Consider the following 23,080-nt stretch of genomic DNA (forward strand, 5'->3'; position numbering starts at 1 on the left):
CGGCTAGCGCGGTGAAAGCGTGCGAGTTATCCAGTTATCTCCACTTATCTTCAGGAGCGCTGTGTAAGCTGTAAAGAGAGCAGCAATATGGCCTACGTGACGTCACCTGAATACTCCCAGTAGTGGAGAGGGGAGCTTTAACACTGCCTTGCGTCGAACTTCGAGAGGCGTCTGAATTAATTGCTTCGCATAGCGTTTCCTCAGCGTAGGGGGTGCGAATTTTGTGGGGATGGTATAAGAAAAGGAAAGAAGAGAGAAATGTGCGAAACAATAGTTTGTCCGGTAACAATTTATTTGAATGCACTCCAACGCCAGCTTTCAAATTTTATTTTCACATCAAGGTCGTTAGGCGAATAAATGACTCAATAACTAAGTGGTTTCGTTTAATAGTTGTGCGCGAGGAACTACGACCACGAACGACTATTATTCACTATAATATCAGAAACGATTATGTTCTTGTTGACGCTTGTTGGCGGCGAGCATTCAGCCAGATGATAAATAATAGTGATTACAACAACAAATTACAAGTCAAAAATCGTCGAAAAAGGCGATCCGACAGCAGGAGCGTGCTGTCTTGTATGTTTACGAAACTGTCGCCGTTCGGAGCCCGAAGTCGCTTTTGCAACGAAGGCATATTGCGAGGCCCTGCGCGGCAATCACGTAGCGTACCCACGTGAACAATCAGGAACGCTCGTGAAACGGTGCGTGCTTCGGCCTCGAACTTACGTCACAGTACATTACGCCGAACACTCGCTCGGGCGATCCCGAACGCCCGGTGGGGCGTTGAGGAGTGGGCCGGTGCTTCGCTCGCGATGTAATGAGATGTTGCAAGATGGCACGCGCGGGAATTCGTTGCGTTGTAAGCATGCTGCTCGTCGAAGCGAGTATTGTAGATGTCGCCCGCGCGTACGAAACTATCAGCGTTTTTTTGGCACAGAGGTTATGTAAGGAAGTACGCGTTGGAAGGCACCTTGTCGTAATCACGTTACCAATCAAATAATTGCTACCGCGTCTGCCGCGCAGGTCCGCGTGAACATTAATCACTGCCCGCCTTCGCCTGTGTATACAGATTCGATCTGTTGCGCCACAGGTACAATACGGGGACATGACTGGAGTCGATTCAATCGCTCCAACGGCCAAATGGCCCGCTCGCGGGCTTTTTATACGCCCGCTGTGGTTGCTTAGTGGCTATGGTGTTGGGTTGCTAAGCACGAACGGATTCGCGGGATCGAATCTTGGCCACGGCGGCCGCATTTCGATGAAGGCGAAAACACCCGCGTTCTTAGATTTAGGCGCACGTCAAAGAACCCCAGGTGGTCCAAATTATTTCGTAGTCCCCCACTATACGGCGTGCCTCATAATCAGATAGTGGCTGCGGCACGTAAAACGTCATAATTTGTTCTTTGTTTATATATATGCGGACTGTATTAATATCCTTCCCTTCTCACCTTCCTGCAAACACAGATGTCCATTCACTAACTGGGCACACCGTAATAGTGAATGAGAGTTAAATTTGCGGTAAACCTGATGTGCCACATTCACAAGGCTTTTCGTTCGGAAGTGCTCTTGGCCAATGAGTGGCCAACAATTCGAGGGTGGATAACGTCTATCTCTACGGGGGCTGTTGGCGAGGTAGCCGTGTTATTACTAGCGAGTTTCTGGCTGTGGCTGAAATCAGATTCCATGCAACCCGTCTCTGAGGCTCGGTAGCTGTGCCGTGCTGCTGCTGCGCATGAGGTCGAGGTTTATTGCAATACATGGCGGCGGCCACATTTTAACGGGAGCAAAAGAATAAACAAATAAATAAAACGCTCGTATGCCTAGATTTTGGCACAAGGAGCCCAGTGTGGTCTAAATTCTTTCGGAGCCCTCCACTTAGGCGCCTCTCGCATTGCTTTAGAATGGTCAATCAATCAGTCAGTCAATAAATAAATAAATAAATAAATAAATAAATAAATAAATAAATAAATAAATAAATAATCACATGTAATGCTTTATAAACGAATGGCTTTATAGTGCTTCATAATTTTATGTAATAATGCTTTGTAAACAAATTAGGAAATTTGCAGACACAAGTTGTACTCAGCTAGCGCAAGATAGGGGTAATTGGAGATGACATTTGACATAAGATGACGACGACGACGACGACGACGACGACGATGATGATAATTGTGGTGGGATGATGATGATGATGATGATGATGATGATGATGATGATGATGATTGACGACAACTAAGCGCTCGTATACGGCACTAACACAATACGGAAGACAGAGGCGTCAGCATCTCTCTCTACCTTTCGCTTGTAAGCAATAAAAAGGCGTATATGAGGTTAACTCACTTAAGAGCAGAAGTGATGCGTACTTGTGGTCACAGCACATTGAGCAAACGTGTTTGAGAGCACGAACGACGCACGAACGCGTTTCCACGAGTTCGAAGACGACTGTATAGCGCGACGTCCGGGTGACCTCCTCGGCGTGCCGCTTGACGCATCCATCAGCCACGAATGCCGTGCACCGCCGTGTCAGTTTCATCGTTAACCGCGCGCTGCGCAGAGTGTTTCACAAATGCGTTTCAGTAGTCGCACGTAGGCGAGCAGACACACTTCCGCACTTTCACAGGAAACGCGATAGGGTTAGCCGCGAATGGCGGAACTTTCACGCTTGCACGAGTTCGAAGCTTGAGGTCGAGACCCGAAAAACACGCCCGCAGAGGGGAGAGAAAGAAATGCAAAAAAAAAAAGAAAGGATGAAGAAAAGGAAGCCGAGTTCGGCAAATCTTCGAGTGTGAAAGTTTCAAATTAAACTTTCACACTAGCTTCCTGTTTTCAAGAGAAGAATATATACGGTCATTACTTTAATTTTACGTCACTTCTGTCTTCGTAAAGGGGAGGCCGCGTTTGCGGGCATATGAGCCATTGCTTAAGGGGGTATGCGTCATTCATTGTCTTAAGTGACGCACACATTTAATAACAGAGGTGATACGCGAATGTGTGTGCGTACCTATATCGTCACAATGACCACAGATCAGGACAATAAATATGTTCGTACCTTTGTTCAAAATTCTGTATCGTGCGCTAAACAGCTTCGCCGGTTATCCACCTTCACAGAGTGTAATGGCTCACGAATTTATTGTGCGTGCTTGTAAAACAAGTGCACTTGAATGCTGACATAGTATAACACGTGTTTCTTTAATAAACAATTCTATTTTGTTATTTATTTATCATTGGTTCAGACACAGTGAAGGTCTTGGATGCCAAGGCTAAAGGCAGAACATTGTCTGCTTGACTAAGGCCTTGTCACCCGTACGTTACTCAACGGTGAGGTAGCATCGCATAAAATATTTTTAAAAAATATGGAGTTTTACGTGTCAAAACCACTTTCTGATTATGAGGCACGCCGTAGTGGGGGACTCCGCAAATTTCGATCACCTGGGAATCTTTAACGTGCACCTAAATCGAAGTACAGGGTGTTCTCGCATTTCGCCCCCATCGAAATGCGACCCCGCGACCTCGTGCTCAGCAGCCCAACACCATAGTCATAAAATATAGCATACATACATTTCAACAGTGTGGATTACACATACATAGCATACATTATAAATAGACGTGCATTATATAACTGTGTCATTACACAACTTTGTAAGTAGGAACAGTTTAGGTTCAACGGGGTATAACATGTGTGAGAAAAAGATTGATCAGTATATACAAGCACAATGTGAAATTGACCTAACAAAAAATAAATTTACATAAAGCACAAGAAACTAATCGCCGCAGTCTCGATCGGAAAGGGAAAGCAAATATATTTTCATAGCATTTCTAAAGCAGTTCAATTATCTGGTGTTTTGCGTTTGTGACCGTATTGCGATGTGTATTGTAAGTAGCACTCACGGTTTTCCCCAAGTGGTCTGTGACTACGTCTTGAATTATCGCTAATATAAAGCTATCTTATCTACACCACCTAGGTCGAGCGCGATGTTAGCGCAGAGCCTCAGTGCTCTCTGCGGGGGATAGGAATGTCCTGCTAACATTAGCTAACATCACATTGAGATGCTCCGAACAAATATTGCCCACCTCGTCAGCTGTGGTATAGCAGTGAATTCTGCCACACAACATTTTTGATGACTTGTCCGTTTCAGCTCAACTATAACTACCTTTGCAGATGTGCAGATAGGCGCAGATGTGCTACGTAAACGTTTCTTTGTTCTGGTTTCCTCTTCTACCTGTGTGTTCTGGCATAACAAGGAAGTATGAACGCCGATAGTACATATGTCACGCGTTTCATGAAAAATGTCAGTTTCGAGTAGCATTCGTGAGCGAACGAGGGAACGCTTTAATTAAAGTTAGATTATGGGGTCTTACGCGCAAAAACCAGGATCTCATTATGAAACACGCTGTAGTGGGGGGCTGCGGATTAATTTTGACCACCTGGGGTTATTTAACGTGCACACAAGTCTAAGTGGAACACTTAAATGAATCCTGGAGAGCTTTGCCTGGCGGCATGTCTAGCACATGGTGCTCCGGATGCATGCGATGAAATGATGTGCAGACGTCACAGACACATAGCTTACATAAAACGCCGCGACATTTCCTATCGGCTCCAGTATCAAAGAGCGCCTACGGTTAAATCTTCGAAGCGCGTGACGCAACAGCCGAGAAAGAGAAACGCTCCGCTCTAAGCGCCGAGAGCTGCGAAGCCCCGAGAGCACGCGCGCAACGCAGAAAAGTCAGCTTTACAAGCGCGCGTGATCTCGCCCACCATCTCGGCGCTTCGGCATCACCGAGCGAACTGTGGAAGAGATACGCAGCTCCGCTCGGCGAAGCCCGGCGCAGTTCCCCGGCCGTTCCCCAGGCGGCGACACAGGAGGAGGCGCTCGTCTCCGCCTCCGCACCCTTGCCCCCTCCTCCCTTTCGCGAAGCTACACGGAGGGTGCGGGGAAAGGTGAATCCTCGCCCATCAGTTGGTTCGGACAGTTGAGAACCTCCTCGCGCTCAATCATCTATCCCCTCTGTCTCCTTTTTCCTCTCCACTCTCCGGAGCACGGGAGAGATGGCACGGGGAAAAAGCGGCGCCCCGAAAGAGTTCAGGCGCAGTTCTAATCGCGAACGTGCGCCGTGTGGTCGGCGGGAAAGCTCGACGCCTGAGCGTGTGCTCCATCCCGTGTTTGTGGTGTGTGCTTCTGCCGGCGACGAAACCGAAGCCTGCCTCTCGAAGTCGGTGTCGTTGCATTCTAGGTTTTCTTTTTCTCTCTCTCTTTACTCTATTCCCGGTCAGGTTCTCAGACACCGCCGACCTATCAATCTCTCGAATTGCGCCTGCGAGCCGATCAAAGCGCGCATTCGAAACTGACGTTGAGAAAACAAGTGCTTGGTGGCAAGGTTGCGCAGAAAAGAAAGAAAAAGTGAAGTCCGAGCCACGACGTTAACAGCAACGGTTACAACAACGGTTCGGCGAGAGCGGTGTTGAGAAAACCGAATCGAATCAATCTCATTCCCTTAAGGCTCTGCGCGGCCTGTGACGGATCGAGCGGCGAACAGCGTCGCGACGACGAGGACGCGGATCCGCCGAGGCATCACTTGGAAAGCGGGTGACAGCCCGGCCGGTGCCACGAGAAATTGAACGACAACGACGCTGTGTGGAGAGATGACGTTTTGAGTGGAAAGCCTGTCGGCCGCGGCGGGTCGTCTGCTGCTGCAGCGAGCGGCACCACGCGTTCTCCGTTAGTGACACGCGTATCTTCTGGTCCTCCCTTCTTTTCGTCTGCTCAGCGGCCGTCTGCATCTGCTGATGCTTCTGTGAGGATGTGTTGATATGTGCCTCCCCGAACTCGGATATACCTAACGTCGGGCTGAAGGCGGCCGTCGTGTGCCCGCATCGGCGGGCTCGCTCAATAACGGCGAAAAGGTGAGCGCCCTACAATTGCATTGTTTTTTTTTTTTCGTTAAGCGGAAATTGTTATTACTTTGGCAGCGAATGGGACATGTCGCGTTCGCCATCTCTAGTTCTTTAATAAAGTAATCCTTTCATTTCTCGCCTGATTTAGTGTCGTGCTGGTTCGCTGTCAAGCGGAAATTTTTTGTATCGGTGAAAGTGCGATGAGATGGCAATGTGAGACATTCGGCGGAACCGCAATTGATCCCTCCCGTCCTTTCTGTTAATATATATATATATATATATATATATATATATATATATAGTCATATCATAAGAAGCCAACAAACACTGACACCAAGGACAACATAGGGGAAATTACTTGTGCTTAATAAATGAAATGAAGAAACGATAAATTAATGGAAATTAAAGTGGATGAAAAAAACGACTTGCCGCAGGTGGGAACCGAGTGTGTGTGTATATATATATATATATATATATATATATATATATATATATATATATATATATATATATATATATATATATATATATATATATATATATATATAATTGCTTGCAATGCGATATAGTATTCAATACACAATCTAGTAGCGTCTAGATACTTCGTGAAGGAGCTTTCGGAGCACCTGCATTTTTAAAAGTGCTCGAGTAATTATTGTTATTTTCACAATAATTGCGCAGCAGTGTAACCACATTTCTCTTGATTATCAAACGGTATCCCACTTGATCTAAAGTTAATCATGTATTGCCGGAACAGAGTGAAAATCTAGTAGTGGATATTTTCAAATATTCCTCTTTTAGTGCGGAATCACAATTGCCGTTGCCGTGTCATCCCACGTATAGCCATCCGAAATTTAAGTGATCATCTGCACCTGTATGTCAGACGAAAAAAAAAAAAAGTAACACAGCGCCAGACCTGTGCCATCCGCAAGTGCTAAACCAATGGCAACTGCAGAAATCGTATGAGCAATGTTGCACGTAACGTATGGCGATGTTTGGCGATGGCGATGCTGGCGTGTTTCTTGCAATAAAATGTTTTATTGGTAATCTATGCCGACTACATCGCTCTGACAATCGAATATCGATTACGATTGGCTGAGCTGATAGTACGATAATGTTGTCATAGGGTCTGGCCAAAAGCAGGTCGAATACCGTGTGTACATGCTATCTATATCCAAGACGAGTGTTTCAGTGTCAGAGAGAGATAATAAATATTCATTTTCAGTGTAAACTGTTCAGGGCCGAGCGATCAAAGTGCTCACTCGTGAACCTTTAATTTTGCTTAACACTTGACACATGAAGTGTCACGTTGGATGTTGATGCCCTAACGTACGACTTCACGCATACGGTGGCCATTTTTCAAATGTTTTACTGTGTCATTTCTAGTCACACAAATCCTTACAATGCATGGCGTTCTCGTGCATTCAAAACATTACTTGGGTTCGAAAAGCATCTGTCGCATTTTTTTTTTCCAAACAAAGCAAACAAACATTCGAAGAAATAAATAATAAGGTGCAAAGCGGATGTCTAAGAGTCCAATTTTGACTTTAGGAGAAGGAGTTATAGGTAGAGCTTTCGATCGATAAAGGCGCGATGCTTTTGTGAACAGTCAGAACAACGCCCGCACGTGCACGTACTCATTACTGCTCACTTCATCCAAACCGAATGTAGCGAGTCACTGGGATTTCTCTAACTTTTTCCTCCCCTATACTTCTTCTCACGTGACTAGCAGGAATATCGTTGCTTTCCTCGTTAACATACAACGTATATTACTAGCGCCCGAAATACCTAAGTCGACGATATTCATTACAGAACAGCAATTTTAGTTTCTCATAATGAGCACCTATCAATATTTGGTGTCGAAAAGGAAACGATCGAAATTTCTTCCCAATTAGGATGCGCGAAACGAAAAACAGATCTGCGAACGAACTCGTTATCGCGGGAGCTGAAAACAAAAATTAAATTTATGTAAAGCTTATATTTTGAAGCAACCTGATCACCGGTAGACTTTGTGTGGCAAAACATATTGCAGGCACCCCTCCCTCCCGCCTTCAGGCACTCGATTACTCATACTGCTTTACTGATTACTGATTACTGCTTTCATGATGCCACTACAATATGATACTCTGCACCATGATACTATTATTTTAGTAATACTACAAAGGCTTTAGTACGAGGCAGAATGGTAATCGGACAAGTTTAGAGTCCGAGCAAGCTGGGATAAACGAGGCGCAACTAACATCAAACTGTTAAGACAACGTTGAAGGATACATCATCATCATTCTCATCATCATCAAATTTTGCGTCCACTTCAATACGAAGGCCTCTCCCAGCGATTTCCAATTACCCCTGCCTTTCGCTAGCTAATTCCAACTTGTGCCCGCAAATTTCCTCATTTCATCACCCCACCTAGTTTTCCGGCGTCCTGAACTGCGCTTTCCTTCCCTTCACAACCATTCTGTAACTCTAATGGTCAACCGGTTATCTGCCCTACTGATTACATGACAGCCTGCCCAGCTCCATTTTTTTTTCTCTTAATGTTGACTAGAATATCGGCTACCCCCGTTTTCTCCCTTATCCACACCGCTCTCTTCCCATCTCTTATCGTTACGCCTGCATTTTTCGTTCCGGCGCTCTCTGCGCGATCCTTATAGCTTGTTCTTGAGCTTCTTTGTTAACCTCCAAGTTTCTGCACTTTATGTTAGCACCGGTAAACTGGACTTATTGCACACTTTTCTTATCCATGACAGTGGTAAGCTCCAAGTCAGGATTTGTCAATGATTTCGTATACGCTCCAACTCATCTCATCCAACTCATCCAACTCCAACTCCATGATCAAGGCACTCATGCAGGACCTTACAAAGGCTTACAGAGCCCACTCTGATAACATTCACAGACGTCTACATATGATTGGCCCAGACGGTAAATTCTGTTTGCCCCCGAAGCTTACACGGAGCAAAACATCATTGCTACACAGGATTCGGCTCGGCGTTGCTTTCACCCGTCGCTACGCACACCTCATCGGCCAATCGAACAGCCCTGATTGTGTACACTGCCAGATGCCCGAAACACTGCAACACGTACTGTGCGACTGCCCAGCATATATGCTGGAGCGAAGGACGTTAGACAGTTTCTTAGCCAACGTTGGCAGGCAACTACTGTCGGAGGAAGCTATCCTCGGCCCATGGCCTGACACTGCAATTTCAATGCGTGCAACAAAAGTATTGTTGAAGTTCCTGCAGGACACCAAGCTCGACGAGCGGCTCTAGCGAGGCAACTGTCTCATGTACATAAGCACTCACCACTTCTCTTATCATCATCATCCATTCCAATACTTTCACTCCCCTTCCCTCTTCCCCAGTGCAGAGTAGCAGACTAGAGCGCACTAGCTCAGGTCGACCTCTCTGTCTTTCCTATCAATAAATTCTATTCATTCATGTTATTATTGTTCTTCGGGAAAATCCCTTCTCATGATCAGGATCAGGTAGACCTCAAAGGGACGCTAAATACAAATAATAGTTTAGGCTACAGTGGTAAATTTCGTTTCTGCAATAGCGAAACGGTTACTCTTAGAGTTGCCGTTCTACTTAGAAATGACGCAAAAAAAAAGAAAATATTGGGCACGACATTGGGCACGACGTGTACATAAATGCGACGCGTCCAACCACATGCAACACAATAGAGTTGTTTCGCGACTAGAGAGGTGGCAGGTAAAGTCGCAAGTTAGGGTTGAGAGAGTGCAAGCGGGAGTTGGTGAAACCCGGTGAATTCTGTCGTAGAAGTGTGATTTGTAGAGCCATTGATTGAAGTTGCCGCCCAGCATCCATTCTTGAGAGGGGTATAGGCACCCGCTGATCTTTTTGATAAGCTGAACGCACAGTTTCATCTACGCTGTAGCTGCCGAAAATTCCGCAGTGGCTCGGCAACCACTGAAATACAATGTTGGGTTACAATGCTGCTCGCGTAACCCATGACGTAGTGCAAACTGCAGAGTTTGTAGGGCTGCTTTCGAATCGCAGAAGATGGCCCACTGATTTGGTGGCTGTTGGAGCACGTAATTGAGTACATGCAACTTGAAGAGCCGCAAGTTCTGCAGCTGTAGACGTGGTATTGTGCGAATATTTAAATTGCCAAGAGACGGTGTCCGGTGGAGCAACTACTGCTCCGGTAGAGCTGTTTGAATTGGTGGAACCGCCCGTGTAAATGTGTATGCGGTCAAAATAAGATTTGTTGAGGAGAAGCAGAGACAAATGCTTCAGGGCTAGCGGTGTCAAGCTTGCTTTCATAGCAATCCCAGGAATTGAGAGGCACACGTGAATTTGTCAGAAGCACCACAATGCCGGTGTGGGCGTGTCGCAGGCTTGAAGCCGGATGGTATCGAGTCATCTTGTCTCGTCACAATACCACAGAAAGTAGGCTTTGGTCTCCGCGCTGGCAAACCGGCTAAATGGTGGGATGATAGCCGTGAAACATGTCGAATGTGTGTTCTTAGCGTCTCAACGACGATATGAGTGGTGATCGGATGCTCCTCTGGAGTGAGAATCGTTACAGCTGTCGAACATCATCTCGGGAGGCTAAACATGTCCGAAGTACTTGGGCTTGTACGCTCTGTAGCGCAAGGAGATTACTCTTGCATGTGTTGCACAAGACTGGAAGGCTGTATCGCAAAACTCCAAGAAAAATGCCGTGTACAGATGTAAGATGGAGCGCAGGGATGGTCCCCATGATTCTGCAGCTACCAATTTAAACATATTCTCAATACAAATTAGTTTTTTCTTCGCGTAGGAAACATGGAAACTCCAGGGGAGGTCACGATCCACAATAACGCCTGAGAATTTGTGGGTTTTCTTGTACGCAATCGACTGGCCGTCGATGCACACCGGGTAGAAAGACATCTGTTTCCTTGTAAATGCCACTAATGCGCATTTTTCTGTAGATATCGCCAGACATTTGGGGCCAACATATGCCGCTGTTAGGGTTGCGCTTTCTGTATTCTGGCGTGCACTTGTGGCTTTGTAACTCGGACACCCAGATACAGATATCGTCAGCGTAGGGCAAGACATTAGCCGTCTGTGATAGCATTTCGGCGAGCCCCACTAGAACGACATTGAAAACACTCGGGCTCAACACTCCGCCTTGTGGGACACCACGATTGGGGATATATCTATTTGCCGTGTCATCTTCTATAAGGGCAAATAGAGATCTCCGTGAGAGATAGCTCCCAATCCACCTAAATACCTGCAGTCTCAAGAGCTTGGACAATGGCTTCGTAGGTTACGTTGTCGTAGGCACGTCTTACGTCTAAGAAGAGTGCCACAAAGAAGCGCTCAGTAACTTTTCTACAATAAACAGAGAGAGGAAAAAAAAGGGGAGGAAAGACAGGGAGGTTAGCCAATGTAAGTACCGGCTGGCTAGCCTGTGCTGGGGAAAGGGGTAAAGCGAATAAAATGTGAAAGAAGAAAGAAAAATGGAAATAATTCACGCAATAACGCGATGCTACGCGCTACAACATTAGACGCAAAAGTATAAATGGATAAGCAGATGAACAGGTATGATAAAATATCATTCGCTGAATGCAATTAAACGTCCGCTTTCCTTCTAGGTGAAAATAAGTTGACTGGGCTTGAAATATGAACAGTGATTAGGATTTTTGCAGCTTCTCTCGACCTCTTGCGTAACACTTATATAACAAGGCTTATCCCAATAGGGTGGGCACGGTTAGTGTTCCTTGTACTTTTTTTTTTACCTGCAAAAATGCGCAGCACATATAGTAATTATGGCCACGTAAGCCAGCTTACCTGCTCTTAAAAGCCCAGTGGAGCTCGGTGTATGCTCTTACGAAACTCAGTTTGCTGCGTCATTCGGGTATTTATTTGTTTAATCATTCGGGACTCGTATTCACAAAGCAGCTGATATCCTGGAATTATTCGCGAAAACACGCACAAGCGAGTCACGATAACTATGATATTATTACGAAAGGCTGCCAACCACTATAGGAAAGAGTTTGATAATGGTGATGTTTATTCCTACTCAAATCTTTTTCTCTTGTTTTTCCGCGTTGTTCTTGCTCTGGTATTTGTTTCGATCAAAAAACAGCTCGGTCGGATGACTCCCGACCTCCCATGAGTGCTTTCAGGAAGTGAAATCGAACCGCGCCATTGTTTAACAATACGAACCACGCTTCTATTATGAAGTTGGCGTATTTTATTATGAATTGGCGTATTTCTTCTGCTTACACAACCAAAGGGCTTCTTTCAAAGCTCTATAGCGGCATAACTTGTGCAAAACATCATTCATGTGCACGCTGTGTTTTCTTTGTGTGTGTGTGTGTGTGTGTGTGTGTGTGTGTGTGCGTGCGTGTGTGTGTGTGTGTGTGTGTGTGTGTGTGTGTGTGTGTGTGTGTGTGTGTGTGTGTGTGTGTGTGTGTGTGTGTGTGTGTGTGTGTGTGTGTGTGTGTGTGTGTGTGTGTGTGTGTGTGTGTGTGTGTGTGTGTGTGTGTGTGTGTGTGTGTGTGTGTGTGTGTGTGTGTGTGTGTGTGTGTGTGTGTGTGTGTGTGTGCGTGTGTGTGTGTGTGTGTCAGGGCGAGCTTCTTACATTCTTGAAGAATTTTATAGTTGGTGACAACTTAAAAATTACAAACAAGTTCCACCCACAAAAACGCAGTGTAACTATCCTTCACCTTGGCGAAGGCGAAGGCTAAGCAGCTTATCTGCCTTCTACTTCTAATTTTTTCGTCACACACGCTCTCCTTAGCAGAGTGGAATACCACACATGCAAGGCGCACCAGACTGCACAGACTAAACTCTTCACTGCAACTCAGACCACCGGCCAGACTGCGCCGACGCGAAGCGTCCCTTCTCTGTCGGTTGTGACTGGGAGTTGCCTTCGCGAAGAGAGAGAGAGAGAGGAAAGGGGAAAGGCAGGGAGGTTAACCAGAGAAAAAGATCCGGTTGGCTACCCTACACTGGGGAGAGAGTGGAGGGGGAGGTAAAGTGGTAACAAAGTAGAGATAAGGAAAGGAAGGAGCGTAGACACACAATCACAATCGGTCACTGGCACCGAATACTGTCATCGCACAGCACAGTGACACTTGCCGCACTATCAACATCTGTTCAGGCTACAGCCGCCTGTCCAATTCTGTCGCCCTCAAAAACCGCAACAGCTTTTTGAAGTCTTGCACGTATCTGAGGACGTGTCACACCTGAGGTCCATATACATATGTCGTCGGCGTACATTGATATCTTGATCGCTGCTGGCAGATGATCAACGAGACCAATGAGGGTGAGGTTGAATAGGGTAGGGCTTAGTACACCGCCTTGAGGAACGGCTTCGCGAAAGTGTATTTCGCACTAATTGGAATGGCTGACAGTCCTGCGTGTGATGTTCGCAGATGCGAGGAGAACACTGACCAATTATTGTGCCACGATCATCAATCTGAAGCACAAAGACAATCAATGTCCAACACATTCAACTAGGTGATCGTCCTCTGAATGAACAGACAGCAGTAGAACACCGTCCCCGCTGATCATCGGCTCAGAAGGCAGTGGAATAACTTTTGTGCTTTCTGAGAACGTCTGGTTTGTGCGAGCGGCTTTGACTCTAGTATACTGTCCTTGCACATCTCTATACTCTCTCCCTCTCCATTCTATCTCTCTTCCCCTTCTCCCTTCCCTCAGCGTAGGTTAGTCAACCGGACTATTGACTGGTTAACATCCCTGCCTTCGTTATATATATATATATATATATATATATATATCGTCTCACAGCTTGTTTTAAGAAGTTACGAACCTTTTCCTGGTTTTATAAAAAAAAGACAGTCGGTAATGAGCATCCGTACTGTTCGGTCTCAGCTTGTCCTCGATCGTTATAATCTTTCTTGCTTTTTTTTTCGCTTCAAATATGAGCCCAGTTACCCTACAATGTACGCTACTTCAATTATAACATCTCTTTATTCGTTAGCACTAACAAGGTTAGACTCTCCGATCCAATCCCTCCTCCTTTATTTTCTCTCTCTCTCTTTCGGCTGCCTTTATTTAGCATTCAGGTCACTGCGATTAGTTCGTTGTTTTCATCACGAGAACACAATGCAAGCACATAGCTCTGTTGCTCTGCAAAACGTTTTATCTCCTTTACAGTGGCGCACAATGGTAATTGTTAGTTCGTGATGTCCAAGGGCCAGACCTCTCAGCGAGGGAGCGCGAGAACGAGGTCATCGAAAATCTCCAGAACTTGGCCGGGCACGTTCGATATAGCTAGCGCATACTCAATGCCAAGACCTTATAGCGATAACAACATTGCGTGCTATTAAGCTGCATTTTGCCTGGCATGCGGTCGTGCCGTCACGACCAAACTCGCGGCGCCTAAAAACTGGACGAGTTGATCTCGTCGCACGAAACCTTGGACCACATTCACGGAGCCTTCCCTACGCCAGAAACTTAGTTACAGTGGGCTGACGTTGCTGCCCGTTGCAGTTAGGCTCACCAGTGTGGCGGCATTCTGCATTAGGAATTTATTTTGCCACCACTGAAAAAATGCAGAGATTTCTTTTTTTTTTCTAGGAATCTATTGACTGTCGTGATATATACTGCGTTTCACTTGTCTCTTCCGTCTCAATCTCGTTCCTTTATTTCTCGTCATAGATATTACAAGGAGAGTAGCGTTCCATGGTCGATGTTGACCATGCTCATGGTCATCGTTCATTATAGTTCCCCCCCCTTTTTCTGGTCGCTTCTTTTGTTAATTCCAGTGCTCATTATTATTATTATTATTATTATTATTATTATTATTATTATTATTATTATTATTATTATTATTATTATTATTATTATTATTATTATTATTATTATTATTATTATTATTATTATTATTATTTGTTTTGAACACATATACACAGGTAACAGGAAAGGGAAAGCGAGGAACAGGCTGGCAACTGCCACCGGAAGGGGCACAACGCCTGCCTACTCTTCTGAAGGAAGGTGACAGCAACACAGAAATGGAAGATAGGAAGGTGGGAAGGAAAGAGGAAAGGAGAGCAACAGGACAAATCTAAAGACCAAAGTAGAACACTGCAACAGGACAAATCTAAAGACTAAAGTAGAACTCTGCAGCCGGAATTAAAGTGACGCCGCGTCGAACAGCCTCCACAATTATCAACCACATCCATGACTAGTTCGCTATGGTGCTAATTGTGTTCTCCACGATGATACGCCAAGTAAAGCTGCACGTAATCACCGTTTCACGTAAAAAACCTGCACGTAATCACTGGTTCACAATATACACTACAAGGTGTTTGAACCCGCCACCTTCCACCTTCGAAGGATGAAGCGTTAGGGTACAGTACTGATCACACACAGTAGGGCCGGTCACTAAAGGTCACGCTACTACAGACTGTTGAATGTTCATGCTACAAACGTGAACCTAAGTTAGTTAGGTCTATAAAGGTTAGTAGGGCGCGATGGGCCTGATCACGTTTAGATGCACAGCCACTGGGGTATAAACATTCCTCGAGTGTCGCACACCGCAGGCCAAGGAGATGATAGTTTCTCACTAGCGACATGCGCTGCGCACTGAAAGCGGGACACTCAAATATAAGGTGCTGAAGTGTCTCGTAGCAGCCACAAGACGTACACAATGGACTTTCCGCACGCCCTTGTCTGTATAAACGTTCTTGCACGTTCACGCAACCAACCCTCAGCTTGAGCAGTTGTGCTCTAGCGCGACGAGGCAAGCCTCGACCACGAACACGGGGCGGGAACGTTCCATTTGCGACGCGCTGATCTGGATGCTGCTTGAGTAGGTGGCGACGAATCAGCAGACGAGCATCATCAAGCTTGCACATAAATTCTGGGCAGTCACAGTTGTTATGAACGCAACTTGAAGCGAGCCGATCAGCCTCTTCATTTCCGGCGATTCCTACGTGTGAAGGTATCCATTGAGCAACGAGAGATACCCCACGTGATGTAATTTTGCTCGCAGAGTCATTAATGCTGCGCACAAGTGGACAATCAAGCTCACTGCGTGCAGTCTGACCTAACTGATTCATCCTGTCTAACAGATCACATTTGAAAGCTAGCGCCCGTCCTCATTACTTTCTTGTCCTTGTTCTGAGCTGCCATTAATATAAGGAATAATTACCGACGAGTCATGTTATAAAAGTTAATTTATAAGCTCTCCAGTTAAACATTCTCTCTCTACAACTCTACTGACAATTAATAGGCCGTTTCGAGTGGCACCAGACCACGTATATAAGTGCACTCTACAGGCCAAATTCGAAAGCTTATGGAGCTTTGTAAAATATTTTGACTCATTTGGACCAAGCTAAGGCGCCCGGTTCGCAGAAAAATTATCGTTTTGGCGAACACAAACTTCGTGTGCACATGTATATTCAATGCGCTTGGGAACTTACAGACAACTATTGTCTAGGGATGTCTAGCAAAAACGAGAATCGATACAGCGGCAATAGTCTAGCACGTCTCTGGACAGTTTGTCCTTTACACTTGGAGGAATGTCTGTGCTCTAACGCATGAATGCAAGGTTCACTTGAACGCTACACAGTTTGCTGCAATGAAACCTGGATTGGTTGGAACAATACAGCCGCCCGGCAAGGCTGAGTAGTCGTTACGAAGGAGTGTACTTGTGAAATTGCTCGCCTGATTGAGGAAGACAGCGTCCTTGCAATGGAGTTGTGGGTGATTTGTTTTTCAGTGATCGACCTTGGTTCTATACCTCTGTACGCAGCTTGAAGCGTCACGGTCAGAAACGCACAGTGTGGCACAAATGTTCTTGAAGACACAGCCAAACGTATTCACATTCTGTCATTAGTATATCTGTTAGAGAGCAATTAAAGTCAAATAAGGCCGCTACATAACCCGCGACGCGCGTCCGTGAGCTTAACTCTGCCATCATAGCTTTTGCCGTGCAGCTTGAACACTAGGCTATACAGTATCATTCCCCTCTACTGCGCGCGAAACTGGTCTCTCTCTCTCTCTCTCTCATCCTATATACACCTTCCCAGTGCAGGGTAGCAAACCGGACGTGCGTCTGGTTAACCTCCCTGCCTTTCTTGTCTTCTATTTCTATCTCTCGCTCTTTCTCCCGCACACGGAAATGTCAAAATATCTGCCAATAATTAATTTGGCTGCGAAATTCGAAACCGTCATTACAGCGCAAGGCGGGCAGTCTCGAGCAAACATTCAAGCCCAAGGAGCGCAATCAGCGACACTCTGAAGAAGTACAAAAAATACAAAAACGTGTCGCGAACTCCTCGCTAGGCCGCATTAATACCTGACGCATCGTCATTTCACTCGGTGGCATTGCGATACTAACGACGATTCGCACCGTCCTGGCAACGGTCGTTCCCGCGGAGCATCCGCAATACCCCCATCATTATTAAAGGGCGCGCAGCTCAACTGGGACAACCTATACATATAAGAGGGCGCCAATTTCGCTGAAAAAAAGTACATATACGCTTCGGCGAACACAAACTTCGCGCACACGTATTCAAAGCCGATCGATCGCGAACTTGCAAATATTTCATCGGAACGAACCATCGCCAGCTCCTTTCCCCCCTCCTCATCCCCTTGCGTCGCGTCGCAACTTTGCGAGCGGGCGTTCGACAAGCGAGCTTCGTCGAGTAATCCTCCCGGCGGGGCAATCAAACGAGAGAGAGCGAAATTGTCCGCGGCGGCGGCGGCGGCGACGTTCTCAATCAAGCTGCGTGCGCAGTCTGTATAGCCGGCCCACGGAAGCCTGTTCACCACGCGCACCTGAGCGCTGAGCACGCGTCGGCAGTTTGCAGCGGGAGTCGTTTCGATGCTCGGACGAACGAGCTTTCCCGACCTGCGCGTCTGAGTTCCCGCTTCCATCCCCCGGCATACGTGCGCTGTAGGGCGGCAGCGCATAACGCGCCGTCGGCATCTCTCCCCGCTTCCCCAATGGGCATCGTCCTTTCCAACCATTCCCCGGCCTATTAATGACTCTCGTAATTAGGCGAGTTTGCCGCCTATAGTCGTCGTGCCAGACAGTCGAGCCGACTCTACGTACTCCGCCTCACCAACTGTGTGCAGTGTGGCGAGAACGACGAACTGGAGCAGCCAATCAGGAACGAGGAACCCGCGTTCTCCAGTATCTCACTGAAGAAAGAAGAATGGCATCACCCATCGTCTTTTTTTCCTTCTAATCTCTCCGTGATATTTCATTGGACATCATGCAACTTAGAAACACACACCACGACACTGACGTAAAAAACCGCTCATATTGCCAATGTATGTCTATATGGGAGAGACACGCAAGACCTTATTAGGATATACTGACGTTGACAGCTATAGCAACGCCCGGAGTGGCAACGGAACAGAAATAAATACAAATAAAAAAAATGTGTGAATTGTTAAATCAAATTACTGAGAGCCAACTGCGACACGTTGCGTTTTTCGTTGGATGGGCTTAAGACGTGAGTGCCGCGCATCTGTGTGATACGATATGCGAGCAGACCCAAATTCGCAAGTTCCATTCAAGGGGCGTCAGCCCCGCGAGGATTAGCGGCGAACAGTTGCACGCGGGGTGACAAGCTGCAATCGGTTCTCGCTCTTGGCTTGGCGGGGCCCCGTCAGGGCCCTTGTGTTCTAGTTCACTGCACCGATTTGATGATGCCGAGTACACCATACACGCGTATGCGCGCTCGCTTACGAGCATGAAGCTCACGAGCGAGAGAATTCCGGTTGCTCCTAACAAGCCACCGATGCCGGCGGCGGGAGCCTGCATAGGGACAACTTTTACACCAAACGAACGCTTGCAGACTCTCCCAATTTGGGCCCCTGCGCAGATGCCCAATCTCTCCCGCACCGCCTCGGTGCGTGTTAGCCCTGTGCATTACGCGTCGATGCAAGCGCAAACACGAGCCAGCGACGCGACAGTTTTTAATCTCCCGCACGTTGTTCGCATTAGCAGTGCACGGGGGGGTGGCACTAGCAGGGGGGTGGCTCATGTCCCGTGCCGCGCTATACGCTTATTAGTCGCGCCGGACGGGATAATACCGCGTCGAATGGTGTTTACATTTCAGACAGGAGGAGCTGTAAGTGGACGCGATGCCAATCAGCGCGCCCAAAATCATATCCGTGCAGCAAGTGCAGCGATGTTACCCCCTCGCTTTGTCGATGCCAAACTTACGAGCGTCACGACTGAACGCTGGCACATGTGCAGCTTTGCTCACAAAGGGAAGCTGTTTGATAATCCTGAGTTTGCACTGGAGGCCGAGAAAATATTCCATATATTGGAAGCTTCGGTTGCGCGCCTGTCTCGCCGAAAAGGAATGATCAAAGCGGACCAGCCATGCTTGGCCGGTGTCTCCTCGACAAATTAATGACCACCCCTGGGCTGCGCTTAAGCGTAAGACCTCACTTTCGAGTTTCTTACCAAACGTGAATCTTTCTTTCATTCCTTCCTTCCTTTCATTTCTTTTTTTTTTTCTTTTTCTTTTGGGGGGGGGGGGGGAGGCGTCGCTTCGGCCATCAAGATCAAAGAGGACTCGAACGTTTGTCATTTCTTGTTTTCACAGCGACACATGCAAAGTGCACTTAATCTATGATCCCTAGCCTATCTCGCAGTTATCATGATCGTAATTATGTTCAGTTGGTGGAAGTCGCCGGAAAGGAAAACTATTTTTCCTTGCATAAGTTTCGATAGCGCGTCGTCCGCGAGCCGTCGTTAGGGGCGCCATAGCTACCATCCCCATTGCGCGTGCTATGTCGCGTCGACGAGTCTCGTCATTGTTGTCCTGCCGTCCTCGCTGTGGTCGTCGTCAAGTCAGTTCTATACGTATCCGGCAATATTGTGTCGTTTCTTATTTTCGCACATGCAAACGATGGTTTCTAATTGTCGCACCGTCTATCCTTTATCTTTCGACCTAACATGACGCTCACGTTGCCATCGTTACGGAACCTCCGCCTTTCTCCTTGAATAAACTCACTTCTGCCGCTATGTTCCCGACTCGGCTGGACCTGTGTCCAGCTCTGTAAAACAAGAAAGCACAACACAGCCGTCATCGTGATAGTCGTCGTGGTTATCGTCGTGCCGTCGCCGTTTTTGTACCGTCGTCATCGTTTGCACCCATGTCGACAGGAAGGAAGCATCGCGAGCGATCGCTCCTGTCTTGTGGTTTCTTTTCACATCGTTTCGCGTCTTGTCACTCCAATAACGCTTGTTACCTAATCTCTCCTTACTGATACTATGACCCATTCCCGCCAGGGAATATGCTGGTACAGAGAGATGTTCATCGCACACATTGGCCCGAACACGAAGGAAATATGTTCAGACCTGCACGCGGAGGGCGACACCAAGTATCGTGCCCGGCAGCGCTCTTCCCACCCCCGGGCTTTCTGTTAAAACGGTGACCTTATAGCACTCAACGTGCTCAGTTGAAATCTTCCTAATGAACTGCAGAAATGATGTTATTGTTATGACGTGCGCTTGATGTCAATTCTCTCGGTCCCTTTCACGCATAGCTCGTTCTCCGTGAGAACCAACAGTGCATGGGAAAGAAATGAAAACGAATCCGAGAACATCAATAAGCGCGGTACACAATGAAATTCTTTTCTCTATACTCTTCCTTAATGTTTTGTTCAAAGAGAGCACTTGCTGTTCAGTTAGCCTGTTCCACTGGTCTGCTGTTCAGAAAAAGAAAAGTTAGCATAGGTGTTCGTCTTGGTTTGGTACTGTATATGATTTTGCAGTAACGGTCGTTATACGTCTTGAAATAAAGCGAGGTTCATTTAGACAGATTCCTTCTTAATTACAGTCGCACTGTGGTATATTAAACATACAAGCTTCACTCTCAGTTTTTTGCGTCTGTCGGTCAGTGATGCCCGACGATGCTGATATTTCAATGCCGTGCAGCTAGCTCTCTCTCCTTCCTCACCACCGCAGGACGAACCTGGCAGCTCTATTTTGTATTTTCTCTGTGAGCAGAAATGTGTGTAACCTCCGCAGGGTCTCACAAGACGCAGCCATGCTTCAAGATTGACCGAATACAAGACGCAGCCATTTCGTTCTTGGCTGCTTTTCTCCTTGCTGGCTCACTCGTATACTCGGAATTCTCGTCACAAGAGGCTCGGATATCCTCGCAGGTTATTACCGAACTGCACGGGGCTCGCACTTTGTGCTGCGAGTAGCGGCACCCTCTTGTTTCGGGGGTCTCAATGCGGGCAGTCGTTCGCGAAATTGAGGAATTCTCGGAAACGGCCCGGTCCGCACTGCACCGTCACGCCGCGAGACGATATAAGCATTGTTCGCCGAGGGCGCAGCCGTTCACACGCGCTTTGCGGGCGCGGCGCGCTCTCCGCAACGCACTCACCCGCGCACCTACTCACTCACCCACACACACAAACTCCGACCTAGCACCGAAGCACATAGAGTCGGACACAAAGGACCGAGTGTCTCGAAGCAAAAACACGCGCAAGAGTCGCTTCCTACTCCCGCGCCCACTGTGAATGCGGGACTTATGGGACCCCACCATGCCGTTTCCTTTCCACGAAGTCGTGTTTATTCAGCGGGATCAAAACTGAAAGGTTCCGATCGCTAGCGTATCACTTTGCTTCGTTCTTCATTCTTTTTCCTTTTCTTTCTATAAGTTCCTTTTCTACTTTATAGACGGCCTTGGGGTCCTTTCTCTTTTCAAGCAAAAAAAAAAAAAATAAAGATAACAGGAAGTGCTGTCTGCGGAATTCGACAGTACCTTTAAAGATCGCGCCTTTTCATTTTCTGTTCTCTTCAATGGGTGTGCTGAGCGCGCCTCGAAGCCATGTCCTGCCTGATTTCTTTTATTTTTTTTTCGTGACGTGATTTAATACAGAAATTTTCGCATCAGCAGATTCAGTATAGGAGTAGCTTTGTACGCCTTCAATGGGGACAACCCCATGAAGCGCATTTACGTCATACTTTACGCATATCGGAGACGGGCGTCGCGAGTCTATATATCGCGCTGACCGCTTGTGCAATCCCGACTTAGTCCCAGCCGGAGTGCGTTTTATGCGTTACCGATTACCGGAGCGGCACCGCGCTACACGTATTACAGCAGTGACATAGCAGCAATGTAGACAAGCCGACTCTAGGCAATCCTATCGGTTAAAACTGGTGGTTGCGATGGTTGGAGATGGAGATGGTTGCGATGGAGTCGGAATAACGTTTCGAAGTCAGAAAGTTGCAGCTTTTTTATGCGCAGCGCAAAAGGCGTTTTGTTAACCTTGAATTAATTTAGAAAGAGAGAGAGAGAGAGAAGCGAACTTACTAAGAGCCTAGTGCAGTGCCTTTTTCCCACGTAAGTATTTCCCTCACTCTACATTAATTGGAGTGACTGACAGTGCAGCATGCGAGGTCTGTGGCACCGAAGAAAACATCGACCACCTGCTGTGCCACTGTCCAAGATATGCCCTAGAGAGACAAGAACTTGCCAAATTGGAATGCATCATGTAACCGCACAAAAACAAGGGACAAAGAAGGAACACACAAGACAGGCGCGGAACTTCAACTAAGGTTTATTCCGGGAAATCCCACATTTATACAAGTAAGATAATCACACTTGCTAATCTTCAGACAGCCATCACTCGACATGCGGGCGTGAGTGCTGGCTGTAAGAATGCTGAACCTATATTTTTTTTTTACTTTAACGTAGTGCTTTAAAGCCTAACCTTGTCTGCTAACCCAGTGTGAAGCTCAGACCTTCGTAATTCGAAGTTCAGTAATTATTCGTATTTTCGTCCCCCCGCCGCTATTTCTTCTTCTTTTACAAAACGCTCAAAATTTTCCTACAGACAGTAAGTACTCTTCAGACAGCTGTAGTCGCTTATGCCACATTCTCATTAAGGCCAACACCTTTACACAGCTTATGATGCAACACATATTTCCCCTTAGACAAGCGGTGCACATTTTCCGCTCGAAGCTTCCTCAGTCAGCGACGTCACACAGAAACAAAAGAGAAGGAAAAAAACACAACTTGTCTCGCCACCGTCGCTTCGCCCTAAATCCCACGGTTCTCCTTTCTTCGCAACGTCTCTCTCCGGTTGATTTGCCGAGAAATCGGCTGGCGTACACGGGTCAGCCGCCGCCCCACGAGCCTATAATCCACTGGCGAGGGCAGAACGTGCAGGGCGCGCTCGCGGGTGTCCGCGCCAGGCGTGCTTCACAGCTAACGTTACG

At 47.0% G+C, this 23,080-nt stretch overlaps 1 protein-coding gene across 2 annotated transcripts in view; it reads left to right on the plus strand.

Moving 5' to 3' along the window:
- Tmtc2 (Transmembrane O-mannosyltransferase targeting cadherins 2) overlaps window positions 1–23,080 on the plus strand; it is a 376,982-nt gene that overhangs the window by 17,695 nt on the left and 336,207 nt on the right. Inside the window, exon 1 of one of the 2 annotated variants that reach the window (XM_075684663.1) lies at window positions 5,062–5,902. The exons of the other annotated variant lie outside the window; for it this stretch is intronic. The gene's annotated coding sequence lies outside the window, so the exon portion shown is untranslated. Of the gene's footprint in view, window positions 1–5,061; window positions 5,903–23,080 lie in introns of those variants that run through there. 2 annotated transcript variants of the gene reach the window in all.

The sequence above is a fragment of the Dermacentor variabilis genome, chromosome 3, assembly GCF_050947875.1.
Source record: "Dermacentor variabilis isolate Ectoservices chromosome 3, ASM5094787v1, whole genome shotgun sequence".
Taxonomy (NCBI): Eukaryota; Metazoa; Arthropoda; class Arachnida; order Ixodida; family Ixodidae; genus Dermacentor; species Dermacentor variabilis.